Source organism: Panthera uncia (genome assembly GCF_023721935.1).
Source record: "Panthera uncia isolate 11264 chromosome D3 unlocalized genomic scaffold, Puncia_PCG_1.0 HiC_scaffold_8, whole genome shotgun sequence".
In the NCBI taxonomy this organism is placed as follows: Eukaryota; Metazoa; Chordata; class Mammalia; order Carnivora; family Felidae; genus Panthera; species Panthera uncia.
Window position 1 is genome coordinate 74955235 of NW_026057586.1, and position 16537 is coordinate 74971771.

The 16537-nt window shown below is 47.6% G+C and overlaps 1 long non-coding RNA gene across 1 annotated transcript; it reads right to left on the reverse strand.

Moving 5' to 3' along the window:
• Window positions 1-190: 190 nt before the first annotated feature.
• LOC125914091 (uncharacterized) lies at window positions 191-16377 on the reverse strand. The gene is made up of 3 exons (XR_007455196.1): window positions 16107-16377; window positions 8524-8618; window positions 191-540 (listed from the first exon to the last, which is right to left on the reverse strand). It is a non-coding gene; the product is annotated as an uncharacterized LOC125914091 (long non-coding RNA).
• Window positions 16378-16537: the final 160 nt, after the last annotated feature.

The following is a 16537-nucleotide window of genomic DNA, read 5'->3' on the forward strand; positions in this document are numbered from 1 at the left end:
CTACTCTGCACTGCCTGCTTCTTTGACATACCCATGTGCAAGGAATTAAGAAAAAAACAAACAGAATGGGCAGGAAAAAGTAACAGCCAGAGGCCAAAGTGAACAAGGAAAGTGTGGCAAATTGTTCCCCAGCTCACCTATGAGGGACTGAATTGGCATATCAAAGCCACTCGGGTTCCTAAAGCACAAATACTGAGGCGAGCTGGGGTCCAGCAGCCCAGGAGCCTCACTGTATCATCCACTCAGATATGAAGGGCATAAAGGGCCCACCCTCTCACAGTTTGGGACCAATGTCTCACCTGTTCCAGCCCTCAGAATAATCGGTGTTCAGCAGGATTAACAGCAAGTGCACACTCTGCATAAATCACAGGAGATAAAATACCTTATCAGGGTCCCTTAGTTGCTGATGAGAGTCAACGAAGGGTATTTGGAATCCCTGCTGTGCCGCTCTTGGTCATCTTTCCGAAATTCCCGAATTTGCTGGCCAACACCTCTGTCCACGACCGATTTCTGGAAAAGTGAGGGACCTTGTTGCATCACCTATGATATTAGAGTAAATAAAAGCAATTAAGATTATGTTCATGGAGCCAATGGATAAAACACTTGCACTCAGATCCTAGGGAATCCTGGATATATGCCAAGGTTCCATTTCATTTGTAAAATTTGCTGATTTGTTCGTTCACTTAAAGATTTCTAGAACCGGGCACTGTGTTAGGCACCTGATATACCAAGATTCATCCACGTATTCAACAAACACTTGAGTGCCTGTTATTTGCCGGGCACTGTTCTCGATATCAGAGACATGGTGCTAAACAAAACAGTCTCTATCCTCAGTGACAAGTGAACCATAGAAATGCATGGAAAGTTGATGGTGACACACTGGTGGCATTTAGTGCTGTGAAAAGAAATAAAGCAGGTAGGAGAGAAGGGCTTAATGGAGGAGGTTCTCTTGGACAGTGATTACGGGGGACCTCTCTGAGGTGGGGACATTTGAGCAGGGACCACAAGGAAGTAAGGGAGCAAGCCACGTATATACCCAGGGGAAGAGCTTTCCTGGCAGAGGGGAGATGATTCAAAAGTCCCAGGAAGAGAACAGCTTGGCATGTTCGAGAAGAAGCAAAGAGGCAAATGGAGCTGGAGTGAACAAGGGGGAGGGTGGTACAGGTGAAATTAGAGAGAAAGGGCCAGACAGCCAAGGACTTTGGTTTTTTTCTAAGTGTGAAGGGAAGCCAGCAGGCCTGCAGGCTTGTGGTAGAGGAGTGGCATGTGGTTGTTTACATTGTTAAAGGATCATTGGCTGCTTCGTGGCAGGTCCCCTGTTGGACGGCAGTCTGGCAACATGGATCCAGTCAGGTGCTGTCATGCGGAACAGGTGGGAGAAGGTGGCAGTTTAGCTAGAATGATTGGAGGCAAGGGGTGAGCAGCGGTCAGGTTTGGGAGATATTTAAAGAATGACGGTAAGATTCAGTCCCTGCTCTCAAGGAATTCACAGGAAAATCAAGAGAGAATGAAAGCCACTATAATGTAATGGGAAACAGGCAATAAGGGAAAGACAGGCTGGGTTGAGCAGCACCTTCAGGGGGGTTGGGGAAGGCGTTGAAGAAGGTGACATTTGAGCCGTGTTTGGAGAAGTGAAATTCCACCAGATGTAAAAGGAAGGTCATTGCAGGCAGGGGGAACAGCTTACGTGAAGCCTTGGGAGCATGAGGCTGCACGGTGTGTTTTGGAATCATTCGGCGGGTGGGGGGAGGGTGGGGGACGAGGAAGATAGCCCAGAAAAGTGGTTGGAACAAGACTGGGAAGGAATTTGAATGTGACATCATTCAGGAGCAAGTCCTTTATTCTATCAACAGTAGAGAGGCCTGGAAGGCTTTACAAGTAGGTACCAGACACAGGCAGAACTGTGTTCTGATGCATTATGGAGTAGACTGGAAGGACCTTAGGAAATGTGGTTCATTCATTTCACAAAAATGAGCAAGTGCCCACCATGTACACTATGCATCAGGAAGAGAGCAGTAAACAAATGACCATCCTGCCTTTCTTTATGGATTTTAGGTCTGGTGGGGAGGTAATAAGAACTAAATGTAGCGGGGCGCCTGGGTGGCTCAGTCGGTTGAGCATCCAACTTCGGCTCAGGTCATGATCTCACAGTTTGTGAGTTCGAGCCCCACATCGGGCTCTGTACTGACAGCTCAGAGCCTGGAGCCTGCTTTGGGTTCTGTCTCTCTCTCTCTCTCTCTCTCTCTCTCTCTCTCTCTCTCTGCCATTCCCTGCTCACACTCTGTCTCTCTCTCAAATAAACATAAAAATAAAAGAGGACTAAATGTAGAGGCTTGGTCAGATTCAGGAAATATTTCAGAAGTACCATCGTAAAGACAGGGAAAGTTCTGCATGTGGAAAATGAGAATGGCTTGGCTTTCTGATTGTGAGATATAATGGGAATATAGTTACTGCAAAGTATCCTGCCATGTAGAAATAATTTTTAAATAATCCATATGGATTATATATATACATATATACCCTTTATAGCTTTAAGAGCATTTCCTCATAAAATTTCTCACTTGCCCTTAAGTGTTTTACAGATTGTAATTATTAAATAATTATATGTTGTAATATTATTTGACTCTATAGCCCTTGGCCAAAGTTCTGCAAAAGGATAGCTGCTTTGGAGCACTGGAAAAACATCCTAGCATACGAGGGCAGTTAAATAAGAGATAATACGTCCGAGACCATGGCACCAGTCTAGAGAGAAAAGTGTGTGTAGCTGTCTGTATGTCTTAATTTCTAAGAGAATCCATTCAGAAGGAGTGAGGCAGGGTGAAAGGCAAAATTCTTTTCTTTTTTTAGTTTTTTAACGTTTATTTATTTCTGAGAGAGCACAAGCAGGGAGGGGCAGAGAGAGAGGGAGACACAGAATCTGAAGCAGTCTCTAGGCTCTGAGCTGTCAGCACAGAGCCCAATGTGGGGCTCGAACTCATGAACTGTGAGATCATGACCTGAGCTCAAGTCGGTCGCTGAACCGACTGAGCCACCCAGGCGCCCCAGGGCAAAATTCTTAAAAATGTACCTGGGTCTCTCTTTTAACACCTGTCACTCTGATAACGTCATGTCCCTGTAGCAAACTCCTCTAAAAAAAATGTACTTTCCTGACCAGGACGGTGTGTCATATTTAGAGTCTAGAAAAAGGCTGTGGAGCCTTTGCACAGTGGTGCTTAAATTAATTCTCCATGACGTTTCCCGCCTAGCTCACTCCTTTCTGCTGTTTTCAGAATCAGATTCCGCACTTAATCTCTCCCTTGTTTTCAGATGACAAAATCTCTCTGTTAGGTTTCAGAAAGCTGGGATTACAAAATGTTCTTATGGCTTTAAGTCCTCTGTGGTGATTGGAGAACTCAGGAAAGGATTGGATGAGATTTTGGTTTTTGAGGTTTTTTTTTTTTTGGTGGGGAAGGGGCAGTCAGTGGACTGAATAGGGGATTCCTTTGTGGAAATCTGCCTTTGGACCCAAATGTTCATCCCTTAAGAGGATTCCAAGATTTTTAAAATAAAATGAAAAGAGATGTGGGTTACAGGCATATATGCATGTGCCAAAACCGCACTGTGCATGGAAGACTGCTCCGTGTACACATTGGAACTCAATAAAAAGATAAATCAGACAAGCAAGACAGGCAGAGCAAAAATAATACCGACAAATAGAACCAACCACTGGACTGTCTTAGGGATGTGAGTTATGATTTTTCAAAATAATAGCAGCTAAACTCAGTCAGTAAGAGCCTCTGACGTGAGGCCAAGGTTGTCACGAGCTGATTCCTATGTAGGCCATTTGCTCGCCACGGTTTTGTGGGGGCAGTTGGTACCACTCATCCTACTAGCAAGTTCTGTATTTGTTCCCTGATTTCAAGGGCAAAGGAGAGAGAAAGTATAGAGCAGGGAAATTCGGTCCCCTATGGATGACTGGTGAGGAGTTACCATCTTTTTTGTCATTATTATTGAAGCACAGCTGACACCCTATGTTACAGTAGTTTCAGGTGTACGACATAGGGATTTGACGACTCTACACGTTATGCGGGGCTCATCACCAGTGTAGCTGCCATCTGTCACCAGACAATGTCATGACAGTACCACTGACTGTATTCCCTGTGCTGTGACTTAACTCATTCCACAACTGGTTACCATCTTCTTCTAAGAACAGCATATCTGATCTCCAGATGTTAGAACATATCATCACCATCAGTCTCATTCAGAATGCTCCTCGCTTTCCTTCTTTTTTTTTTTAATGTTTGAGAGAGAGAGAGAGAGCGAGCGCGAGTTGGGGAGGAAGACACAGAATGTGAAGCAGGCTCCAGCCTCTGAGCTGTCAGCACAGAGCCTGACGCGGGGCTCGAACCCACAGACCGTTGGATCATGACCTGAGCTGAAGTCGGACGCTCAACCGACTGAGCCACCCAGGCCCCCCTCACTTTCCTTCCTTAATCCAGAGCAGTTCTTAGCCTCTCTGAGATCTTGATTGGATGCAGGAGTGATCACTCCACACTCCCACCCTCAATGCCTTATTCCTTTAATACAATACCACACACCCCTACACTCAATTGGTGGAGATATATACCATCAGTATACAACACACTGGAAGTTACCATTACATCCGTGCAGTTTCCATTAGCTGAAATGCAACCCGTGTTCGGGTGACCTAACAACACTCCAACCACATGGCCTCCTTTATTATCTGTCTCTCCCACTAGACTGTATGTTCCATGAAAGCAGAGACAGGCCTGATTTCGTCACTCCAGGATATCCAGCACTTAGCACAGTAACTGCCACATTACAGGTGTTCACCTAATACTTAGTGAAGGAGTAACAAATCAAAAGAAGCAACGCATTGCTGTTTTTATAGAGATGAGTCTCCTGTGCTTGGACTCAGCGGAGGGGGTGGAAATGGAATTGAAACATGATTCTGCAAGGTTTGCTTTTCCCTTTCAGACAGATCATTTCTGTTTTCCTATATAGAACCTGGATCCTGAGTGACCAGCCAGCACAAAAGTACATGTGACCTTTAAGGACCCGGCATGTTTTTGCCACAGGCAGGAGGGTTCTATGTTTTAATTGCCTGGAGGTTTCATCCAAAATCAGAGTCAGCCAACAGTGCAGTCTGTGAGCAGGGCGGTTACATCTGTGGCACTTGGAATTGTGCCCGGTCCCACACGGAGCAGACCTCCCCGGACCGCAAGGTTGGAAACAATGTGGGTTCAGCAAAGAAGGCTCACCTTGCTGCGGGGAATGGTCGGGCTACTCATAAAATTACCTGAAGTAAGACCCTCTCAACAGACTTAAGTATGAGCAGAGGGATGGGAGGCACTGGGAGCTCACAGATGGAACTATTTACCAACTCATGTGGAAGTATTTCGGTATTTTAACAATTGAAAGGCACCACCAGCACCCATCAGCTGATTTCTGGTCCTGAGCATCAGCAGAACCATCCCCACCACAGGATGTCTGAGCAGCCGCCTGCCTTCTCGGAAGCTGCCGTTTCCCAGTTTGCAGATGAGATGTACAGGCAACATCTTTGCCCGGACATCTAAACATCGCAGTTTTGGCCGGCAGGACCTTGACGGGAGGCCCCTCGCCTTACAGAGTTCTGAGATAATTTTCCTTTAGCGAGGCTGACATCACTGACCTAAAGGTGGGTTCTAGGCAACTGCCCTATCTGGAGAACAATCATTCCTGCTGGTAAATGAGTCACTGGGAGAGAGAGAAATTGAGACACCTTATGAAGCAGAGCTCTGCTCCCCCAGAACTGACACAGCCCCGTCCTGTCCCCGGGCTATGTGTAACCCAGCAACAAAGATATATACCGGGACCAGGCTGGATGAGGAAGGTCTGGAGCTAAAACCCCAAAGACGCTCAGCCTTTAATGGAGAAGGGCTTTTAGAAAAGATCTGGCAAATTCTCTGCCCTTTCAACTTCACTTTCTGTTCTCTTTTTATCTGCTTTCAGCATTTCCAATTAATCTTGGAATGAGAGCCCAAGGCAAGAAGCCAGTGGTGCCTGAGGAATGCTAAAGAGCAAACCGATCCAGGGAAACAAATGCCAGCAAGGGACCCCACAGCAAAGAGACAGACACTGTGAGCATCTCTCCCGTTACCATGAGGCTTGCGAGGCGTGTGCGCGGGTCTCCGCATTGGCACCATCTGCCAATTCCTCAGGAGGACAGAACAAACCAGCGAGGCATGAAGATTAGATTATGTAACGCTTGAGGATTGCTGTTTTCAAAGAGGAAACAAATGGAACGAATTGATTTGCTTGTCAGAGTCATGTCACTAAAGGAGACCCGTTCCCTCCTCCTCTGAGAGGACCTCATTAAAGAGGGACACGATTTCACAGATTCAGACCATGTGAGACCACAATTGACTCCATTCATAAGAGCAAGTCTAATTTCCAGAGTTGCACTGATAAATCCCACTCTGCTTGCCTGAAAAATGACTATTCAGCTACCTCCTAGGTACCAACACGGCAAGGAATTTAACTGTTGCCAGTGGCCAGCCACAAGATTCAGAACCTTTGAGCTTTGCCTGAACTGAACTCACTTGCTTCTGGGGGAGCAGTACCTAATTTTGAGACCGGTGGGGTCGTGTTTACTATTCAGAGCTCTAGACAGGTGCTTTGATAGAGTGGGGATGTGTTCTTAAAAATACACGCGTCAGTAACATTGTATGGTGACAGATGGTAAAACTCCACTCATCTTGGAGAGCACTGAGTAATGTATAGAATTGTTGAATCACTATGCGGTTGCACCTAAAACTAATATAACATTGCATATCAACTATACTTTGATAATAATTTCTTTTAAATACATGCATCGAGAAGGAAAATTCATTGCATGTCTAGGATTCTTTTGCCATGGCTGGGCTTCTCTCAAAATGCCCAGCACAGTACTTTTTTATAGTATGGTCAGTAGAAGAATGAATGAATGAATGCCCCTGAACTTACTGCCATAGGTGCCATTCCCAAAGGTTTCATTTTCTTTTTTTTTTTTTAATTTTTTTTTTCAACGTTTTTTATTTATTTTTGGGACAGAGAGAGACAGAGCATGAACGGGGGAGGGGCAGAGAGAGAGGGAGACACAGAATCGGAAACAGGCTCCAGGCTCCGAGCCATCAGCCCAGAGCCTGACGCGGGGCTCGAACTCACAGACCGCGAGATCGTGACCTGGCTGAAGTCGGACGCTTAACCGACTGCGCCACCCAGGCGCCCCACAAAGGTTTCATTTTCTTACTAAAATACCAAGATTTAAACGTCAAGTCTTCACTCAAGGAAATGAAGTCTTCTATAACAGGTATTTTCCAATTGCCCCTTCAGGTCCACTTTTCTACCCCTCCTACATCAACTCACTCCTTAGTCCTCTTAGCTTCCAGCCAATGGGAGGCAGCAGCAGAGGCGTGGAGGGCAGAAGGAGGGTGAGGTCAAAGTATTTATTCCCCCAGTTCCCTCCCTGCCAGATCACCACGGGTTGGTTGTGCTATTGATAATAGCTCACCACCGCTCCTTCTCAAGGTGGTCCTCTCTTCCTGGGTTCTGTCATTTCTCCCTCCTTTGAACTTCCAGATCTAGAGATGATAAAGACTGGGGCGCCTGGGTGGCTCAGTGGGTTAAGCGTCCGACTCTTGCTGTTGGCTTCAGGTCAAGATCTCTTGGTTTTGGTCTTGTGGGTTTGAGCCCTGTGTCAGTGCAGAGCCCGCTTGGGATTCTCTGTCTCCCTCTCTCTCTGCCCTCCCCCACACGTGCCATCTCTGTCTCTCTCAAAATAAGTAAACAAATTTTTTTAAAAATGACAAAGACCCCAGCTATTACGAGCCTCTTGGATACTGCACTATCCTTATGGTTTCCCTACACCTTACCAACCCTTGCATATAGTGTCTCTATTAAATCCTCCCCTAATTATCTATTTTGAGTGTGCCATCTGTTTCTTATGCAGACCCTGACTGATACACCTACCACATGTGTCAGCCTGTTCTAGGCCCTGCACCGCAGTGTTTTTAAAAAAGTAGCAAAATTAATAATACGATATGCTACTACTTTGTACTTATTCTCAATGTTCACCTTCTCACAAGGCTATAATAACAACTTAAAGATAAAACCTAATTCCTCTTTACAACATAATTGTGCAGTAGAGTTTGTATGAGCTAAATATAATTCGGAGAACAAGCTTTTTCGTGTCATCAAAATTCATGTTAACAACTATAAAGGGAGAACTGCAGAACTGATGCCCTTGAGATTTAACAGAAAACATATTCCAGTATTGAAATCAATCACACAGATATTCAAAAGCCTACTAGGTGGCCAGAAAGGTGCTGATCTTAGTGAGAAACAACATAGACGTGGGCTCTTACTTCATGCAATTTGTTCTTGTTTTACACGCTAAACATACTCCTAAAAAGTTGAATACCAATTGTATTTCCATAAATCAAAAAATAGTTGTATGATCATGGTGAGCGTATTCTTCAAATAATAATTTGGTAAAATAATCACCCTTTGATCTTTTGAACAGATTTTTTGTCCATCCAGAGTACTTCAAAAGAAATTTATCTTTGGTCTGTAGGGAAGATTGGTCTCCTTCCGTGCTCCTGGAATAGGAAAAATTGTGGAATAGAATTTAGAGGGAAGATAAGGGAAGTACCATTTATAGACCACATATAGAATGCCAGGAAGTTTGCATCTGTTAGCATATTTAATCCTGGAGGTATATACGTGTTCCATTGTTCCCTTATTTTCTACTTCTAAAAAAAAAAAAAAATTAGAATGGCAGGTATGAATTCAAAATCCATTTTTTTTTAACAAGAAAGCAAAGCAAAAACATTCAATGCAGGACTCTAAAGATCATATTACTCCTCAGCTTCGCTGGCTTCCCACTGCTTAGGATCAAGTCCAAAATTCTTTACACTGTCACTGCTCCCACCTCAGTTCTCTCCACCAGCCAGGCTTCTTCCCACTTGAAGGCCTTTGACCTCTGTTCCTACATCTGTCTGCAACCTCTTCTTCTCCCCTTCTTTTCCAGGCTAACTCATACTCATCCCTCTGGTTTCTGCTCAGTTTACACTTCCCAGGGAATGTCTGTCTCCCCAGCTGGGCCTATGTCACTGCATCCCTAGTGCCGAACACCAGAGAAGGGCTGAACGCTCATTTGTGCCCTGTCGCAACGAATGGGGAAGGGTTGCCCAGCGGGGCTGCCCAGCCTCATGGGGGCCAGATCTACCATTTCCCTAGGAGGGGGTTGCCTTCGCCCCAGGGGCCTGCCAAAGCCTCCCTCAAAAACAGAAAGGCCAAAAGAACCTCCTTTGAGGTTCAAGAAGGTCTTAGCTTTCTCTCTGCCCATCAAGCGGACCTACAGTCGCTCCAGGACCCTCTAGCTGAGGTGAGAATAAAACGGCCCCACTTATCCCAACAGGGTCATGACCTTCCTCCCACCTCACAACTGCCCACTTGTATCAGCCACGTGATGCAGAAGCTGTGCATGCGCCCGAGAAGTGTTCCTCACGGGATCTCTCTTCCCTAGCCCAGAGGTTGGGGCATTTCAACCTGGCCCGCTTGAGGGCTGGCAGAATTAGGAGAGGGGTTTGCGAGGTCACTTGGGAGGCCAAGGCGGGGTTGGGTTGCATTGAGCATAGCCCAGTAGCAGGCACTGGGCTAAAATATCTCACTGAATACTCCCAATGCCTTTGTGTAGTGTAGGGATTGATACGTCCGTTTTACAGATGGAGAAACGGAAGCTCGTGTGGCAAAAACCAGGGACTTGTCTAATGACAATCTTTGGATCTGAACTCCATTTTCTGTCTCCCAGACACCAAGTCTTCTTATGTCCTTGATCATCCTTCAACAGTAAAGGGAGGGATGCCCTCTCTCCTTCCCTGTTGAACCTCAGGGGTTCATGTCCTGGCTGTGTGACTTTGGGCAAGTCATGTCACTGCTGAGCCTCAGTTTCATCATCTGTAAGATGACAGTATTGCCCTCTGGCCATTACTTATGAAAATTAACTTTTTTTAAGGTTATTTATTTATGTTGAGAGAGTGCACGCAACACCAAGGGAGGGGTAGAGGGGGGGGGAGGGGGAGAGGGAGAGGGAGAGAGAGAGAGAGAGAGAGAGAGAGAGAGAGAGACTCCCAAGCAGACTCTGAGCTGTCAGCACAGAGCCTGATATGGGCTTTAACTCACAAACCTGGGGATCGTGACCTGAGCCGAAGTCAAGAGTCCAGCGCTTAACTGACTGAGCCACCTGGGTGCCCTGAAAATTAACTTTTCTAGAAAAAAATTTGGTCATGCCTACCAGATGCCAGGTACTGCACTAGGTAGGCCTGGGGTGTACCAAAGCAGAAGAGATCATGTCATTAAAAGATAGTGTATAATAGGAGATGCTAATAAATTCCAAAGCCCATCAAGAATATATACAGGAGGTTACATAATGGCAAGTGTCATGAAAAAAAATTGAGCAGGGAAAGGGAATAAGGAATGTATTGCATGGGCACAGGTTTAAGTAGAATGGTCAGGGAAGGCCTCATGAGCAGTTGGCATTTGAGCCGAGACCTGAGGAGCTGAGGGAGGAAGACCTGCCAGAGATTATTCTAGAAACCTGGGAGAGTTTGGACCCATCTCCCATTAAGAACAGATGAGATCTAAAAATGGGCCTGGCATCCCCATTGAAGCTTGCAGTTCTGTGGGCTTCCCTCATTGGAAGGTGGGAAGCTCTACTGTGGGTTTCTCACAGCTGGTCCTGGGGAAGTGGAAACAGCCTGTTACAGGTATAGGGATTCACAGTCAACAAGCCTCTTCCTTGCATCTCCAGAGAAGCAGGTGTTTCTATCAGTTGACTCAAGAAGGGTCTGCCATGCCCTTGGAAATTTCTACTTTCTGCTCCATTGAAACCAAAAAGAAGCAGGAAGACAGGATTAGGACCTGTGCTGACATTTTTCTGGAATGTCCTATCTCAGCCGGGTTCCCAAATACATGTTGAGGCTCATTCACACAAAGGCATCTGCTCAGAACCCCTAACAGATACGAGAGTGCTGGCACACACCCGCTCCCAGGCTTGAACACTTTGCACGGAAAAGTTGAGTCTGGGAGAAAAATATCAAGCCAGGCCTTGGGCAGCTCTCCTTTTAGCAAGTATTCTGAAAAGAATCCTCAGGAGCCAGGCTGAAGGGATAGAGCCCTAGGACTGTCCAAACGGGAGGCCACTGAGTCCAATAGACCGAGGCCCAGAGAGGTGAAGTTAGCTGCCCAAGCTCACCCAGCAAGTCCAAGAAAATCTCAGTGAACTCATGCAGTCAACAAAAATGTTTTGAGCACTATATATGCACCGGGCACTGTTCCTGACACTAGGTGTGAGGCAGCGATCAAAACAGACAACAATTCCTACCCTCTGCAATGGACATTCTGATAGAACGAGAGAGACAATGAAAGGATAAACTAGTAATACATGTAGTATGTTAGATAATGGAACTGTCATGGAGAAAAAACATGAGCAGAGAAACAATAAGGAATGTATTGCACGGGCTCAGTTTTTTTTTTTTGTTGTTTTTTTTTATTTTTTTTTTTAAATTTTTTTTTTTTTTTTTTTTGGGTCAGAGAGAGACAGAACATGGACGGGGGAGGGGCAGAGAGAGAGGGAGACACAGAATCGGAAACAGGCTCCAGGCTCCAGGCTCCGAGCCATCAGCCCAGAGCCTGACGCGGGGCTCGAACTCACGGACCGCGAGATCGTGACCTGGCTGAAGTCGGACGCTTAACCGACTGCGCCACCCAGGCGCCCCTCAGTTTTTTTTTTAAATTCTTTTCTTAATGTGTATTCATTTTTGAGAGATGGAGAGAGACAGAGCATGAGTTGGGGAGGGGCAGAGAGAAAGGGAGACACAGAATCCGAAGCAGGTTCCAGTCTCCGAGCCGTCAGCACAGAGCCCAACGCGGGGCTTGAACCCACAGGCTGTGAGATCATGACCTGAGCTGAAGTCGGATGCTCAACCGACTGAGCTACCCAAGCGCCCCTGGGCTCAGTTTTAAATAGAATGGTCAGGGAAGGCCTCACAAGAAGTTGGCATTTAAGCAAAGACCTGAAGGGGCGCCTGGGTGGCTCAGTCGGTTAAGCGGCCGTCTTCGGCTCAGGTCATGATCTCGCGGTCTGTGAATTCGAGCCCCGCGTCGGGCTCTGTGCTGACCGCTCAGAGCCTGCAGCCTGTTTCGGATTCTGTGTCTCTCTCTCTCTGACCCTCCCCCGTTCATGCTCTGTCTCTCTCTGTCTCAAAAATAAATAAACATTAAAAATAATTAAAAAAAAAAAAAAAAAAAAGGCCTGAAGGAGGTGAGGGAGGGAGACACGCTGGTCTCTGGGGGAAGAGCGTCCCAAAAGGAGGAAAGAGAGTGGTGGCCCCAAGGCAGGAACATACCTAGTGTGTTCCTAGGAGCAGCAAAGAGGCTTCTGGAGTGAAGTAAGTGTGAGAGAGGGTAGGAAGTCAGAGGAAGCAGGATCCAGATGGTGTCTGAGCTTTGTAGGCCACTAGGAGGACTTTAGCTTTTACTCCGGATGAAAAACCACTGGAGAGTTTGGGGCAGAGAAATGACACGATCTGACCCAATAAAAAAGCCTAGAGCTGCTGCTCTTCATTCACTCACTCAGCCATGTCCTAGGTGCCAGGCACTCTGCTGATGACAAGCCGGACAGCCCCAGAGTGAGCCACGGGGCACCTGCGTGTGCATTTTGTGCTGACTAGAGAGTCCAGAGCAAAGAGAAAGGAGGCTCAGCTGGTGGCCTTCCCCCCACCACTTGCCTTCCCCGCCTGGCCCTGCAGCCTGGGCAGAGGGGCCCCAGGTAGCTGCAAGGCTCCATGCTCCAGAGGCTGCTAGAACCTGCGGGTTATAAATAGCATCTCCTGCGCTGCGAATCGAGCTGCTCTGAGTGAGTCAGAAGCTTGGAGCCACAGCCCCTCAAACTGCAACATCACTCCCTAACCCCACCCCCCCCCCCACCCGGCTCCCTCACTGGCCTCTTCGTCAAGGCCAGGCCTCTGCTTCTCACCAGGACCCCCTCTGACCCTGTCACTCCCCACTTACCCCAGGTTGTACCTCCTGGAGCACTAGGAAGCCCACTGGTTCCTTAGTTCCGAGGGGCAGGATCGCATGATGTTGAAACACCCAAGATCTGGAGCCCACCTGGATTCCAGGCCCAGCGCTCTCTTTTCTGACTGTGTGACCTTAGGCAAGTCACTTCCCCCTTGGGCGCCCCATTTTCCTCATCCATAGTAATAATAGAATTATGATAATAATAGGATATTATGGTAGTATGATGACGCTAATCATGACAGTACTCACTTTGTGGAAGTAGTATGGGGATTCACCAAGATACCCCACCTAGAGCGCTTCGCCCAGAAGCTGGCATACAGTAGCTCTTCAGTTAATGGAATGATAGTCCCTGCGCTCAACTAGATTGGAATCCAGAGAAAGGTAACGATAAGTAAGAAAATGGCAGCTTCAGTCATTCTGCGGCGTATCTACCGTGTGTTTGAAGGTCGGTTCCTGACTTATGTTGCAGGATCCCTCATACTCGTAACCGAGCACGTTGCACCATCTCCATCTCACGGAGGAAGGAACTGAGACCCAGAGAGAGAGCTGTGTGACTGTCCAAGCCGCATGGTGCCGATGCCAGGTGAGGCGGAATCTGGTGTCAGCAGAAAGGCATAGCCTGGTGAGGGCCGGGGGAGGGGGGGTGTGGTGGGTGCAGGTGGCCACGTGTTCCTAGCCCACCCCATATCTGCATACCGCTGTTGGGGGGGGACGGAGGGGAGCAGGCAGGTGGGGGTGCAAAATATCTCTGCTTCCTCTGACATCCCTTCCGCTTTCTTGAGCTGAGAAGCCCTCTGCCACCCCACCCCCCAAAGCTTAGACTAGCTCTCCTCTGGGTGATATTGAGTGAAACTCTCTCTACTAACAGCTTCGCCAAAGATCTGTCTGTTTAATAATTTTTATACGTCACACACATTGTTTAAAGAGGAAGGTGATAGTGGGGCACCTGGATGGCTCAGTCAGTTAAGCGTGTGGCTCTTGATCGCTCAGGTCACGATCCCATGATTCGTGAGATCGAGCCCCCGTGTCGGCAGGGCTGTTAGTGCAGAGCCTCCTTGGGATTCTGTCTCTCCCTCTCTCTCTCTGCCCCTCCCTTGCTCTCTCTCTCTTTCAAAATAAGTAAATAAACTTAAAAAAAAAAAAGACGAAGGGGACAGTGATAATTTGGCTTCATTGACACCCCCACTTTGATCCTACAGGATTGTGTCTGGTCACCCCCCCCCCCGGCAAATCCCAGGTTCCAGAGACATCCCTGTAAGTCCCTTCTTCCTCCATGCTGAAAGCCTTGTAAAGTAGTAGAAAGGGCATGCATTTGGGAGTCAGACAAATCTGGGCTCCCTTCTGGCTCTGTCATTCCCTGCTGTGTGAGCTCAAGCAAGTCACTTTACCTCTCTGAGCCTCATTCATTTATCCATTCATTCAGCAAATGCATACCCAGCAACGTCAACCATGGACCAGGCTCTGCTGTGGCTCCTGGTGCTGGAGCCGTGGATGAGAGAGACAGAACCTCTGTCTTCATGGGGGCTTGCGTTCTGGCCGAGTAAAGGAGAGGCATAAGCAAACGATTTCAGAAGTGATGTGTGAATGAAGACAATGAAACCAGGCAATGCACTCATAACTGAGGTGGGGGCGAGGGTGAGCTCTCTCTCTCTCATCAGATAAGGTGGTCAGGGAAGAGGTGATGGCGATTCTTCTGAATAATGAGAAGGAGCCGGCTGGGAGACCTCAAGGCAGAGGGGAGAGGAGGCATATGGACCTCAGGAAGGGAGTGGGTTTTGTGTCGGAGCCGGCATGGTGGGAGTGAAGTGAGCCAGGGGGACAGGGTGAGGAGATGAGGTCAGAGAGGTAGGCAGGGGCTAGATCACAGAGCGCCTAATGACGAGCATCCCAAGTTTGTGCACTTGTGCGCATTTGGTGAGATGATGCATCATCTACACAGGGCCTGGCATACAGTGGGTGCTCGATACGCAGTAACTGTTATGATTCGGAGCCTTCCTTGTCTTCCTCCACCGCCCAGGGACCCTCGTGTCCCTCCCCTGCCTCTCAACCCCCTTGACCCCACCGGCTCTCCCTGGTCCCAGGAAAAGGACAAGGACACTGGCAAGCATCATAGCAGGAAGGAGAAAGTAGTCCCCACCCTCCCTCACCCCTTCCCCCTCCAAACCCTCCCACTGCAGCCCAGTGATTTTCCTGCCTCTCACAGGCGATTTTATTAAACATCTCGAAAAAATATTCTCTCACTCCCTCTCTCTTTATTTATAAAAATCAACTTAACACCCTGCTCCTTTGTTCTATTTGGAAACTGGAACAGCCTGGTTTATATTTAGCCGAAATCCTGCTCCTTTCCCCACAGACTCCAACACAGCCCAAAGAGCTAGAGGGGCTAAGGAAGGAGAAGAGGGGAGGCTGGGGGAGGAAAGGGTGCCGCAAAGGACAGAAGGGTCCCCCAGAGGCCCGGGGCTCGGCTAAGTCCAAAGGACCCGGAAGGGTAAGATCTGAAGAGTCCTTTCCAGGATTTGGGGTGCCCCAAGTCCAGGCTTGCCCACTCTCTAGTCCCATCCAGATGTCCCCAGAAGAAGAAAGACAGGGGAGATAGAATACAGAGAAGAGAAACCCCCAACCCCAATCTGGAACCAGGCTTGGAAAGGCAGTCAGTACAAGGCAGTCATTAGGGGTGTGAGTCCTGGTTCAAAGCCAAACTCTCCTCTGCCCCTCACTAGCTGCCTGCTCCTGGGGAAATTAACGTGTTCATTAGAGTGTGTGTGACACATACTATGTGCTTGATAAATGATAGTTATTGTTATTAATCACTGTCGGCTCAAGGAAACTGTTCATCTCCTCAAACTTCAAGGCTCCGCTCAAAAGCCGCTTCCTCCATGAAGCCTTCCCAGATTAAAACCTATCTGGTCAGCTAAGAGCAGTGGGCTAGACACTGGGGCTATGGAGAGGAATGAGCAGGAACATATGGGGCCTCCAATGTGATCAGAAATGGACAGAGAACATACCACGTTCCAGAAGAGACTTTAGCTCCACTTGGGCAAGGCCAATTCTCCTTTGTTCTCTGCTGTATCTGTAGAGCTAAAGACAGCACCTGGCACATGGAAAGACAGCATCAAATAGTGGTTAAGAATATATCTGGGTAGGGGCGCCTGGGTGGCTCAATTAGGCATCCGGCTCTTGATTTTGACTCAGGTCATGATCTCACAGTTCATGGGTTCAAACCTCACCTAGGGCTCTGAGCTGACAATGCAGAGCCTGCTTGGGATTCTCTCTCTCTCTCCCTCTCTCTCTGCCCCTCCCATGCTCACCCTATCAAAATAAATAAATGAACTTAAAAAAAAAGAATATATCTGGGTAAAGAAATTGTGTTATGTCCATACAATGAAATACTATTCCTCCATAAAAAGGAATAAAGTACTTAACACATGCTATAGTG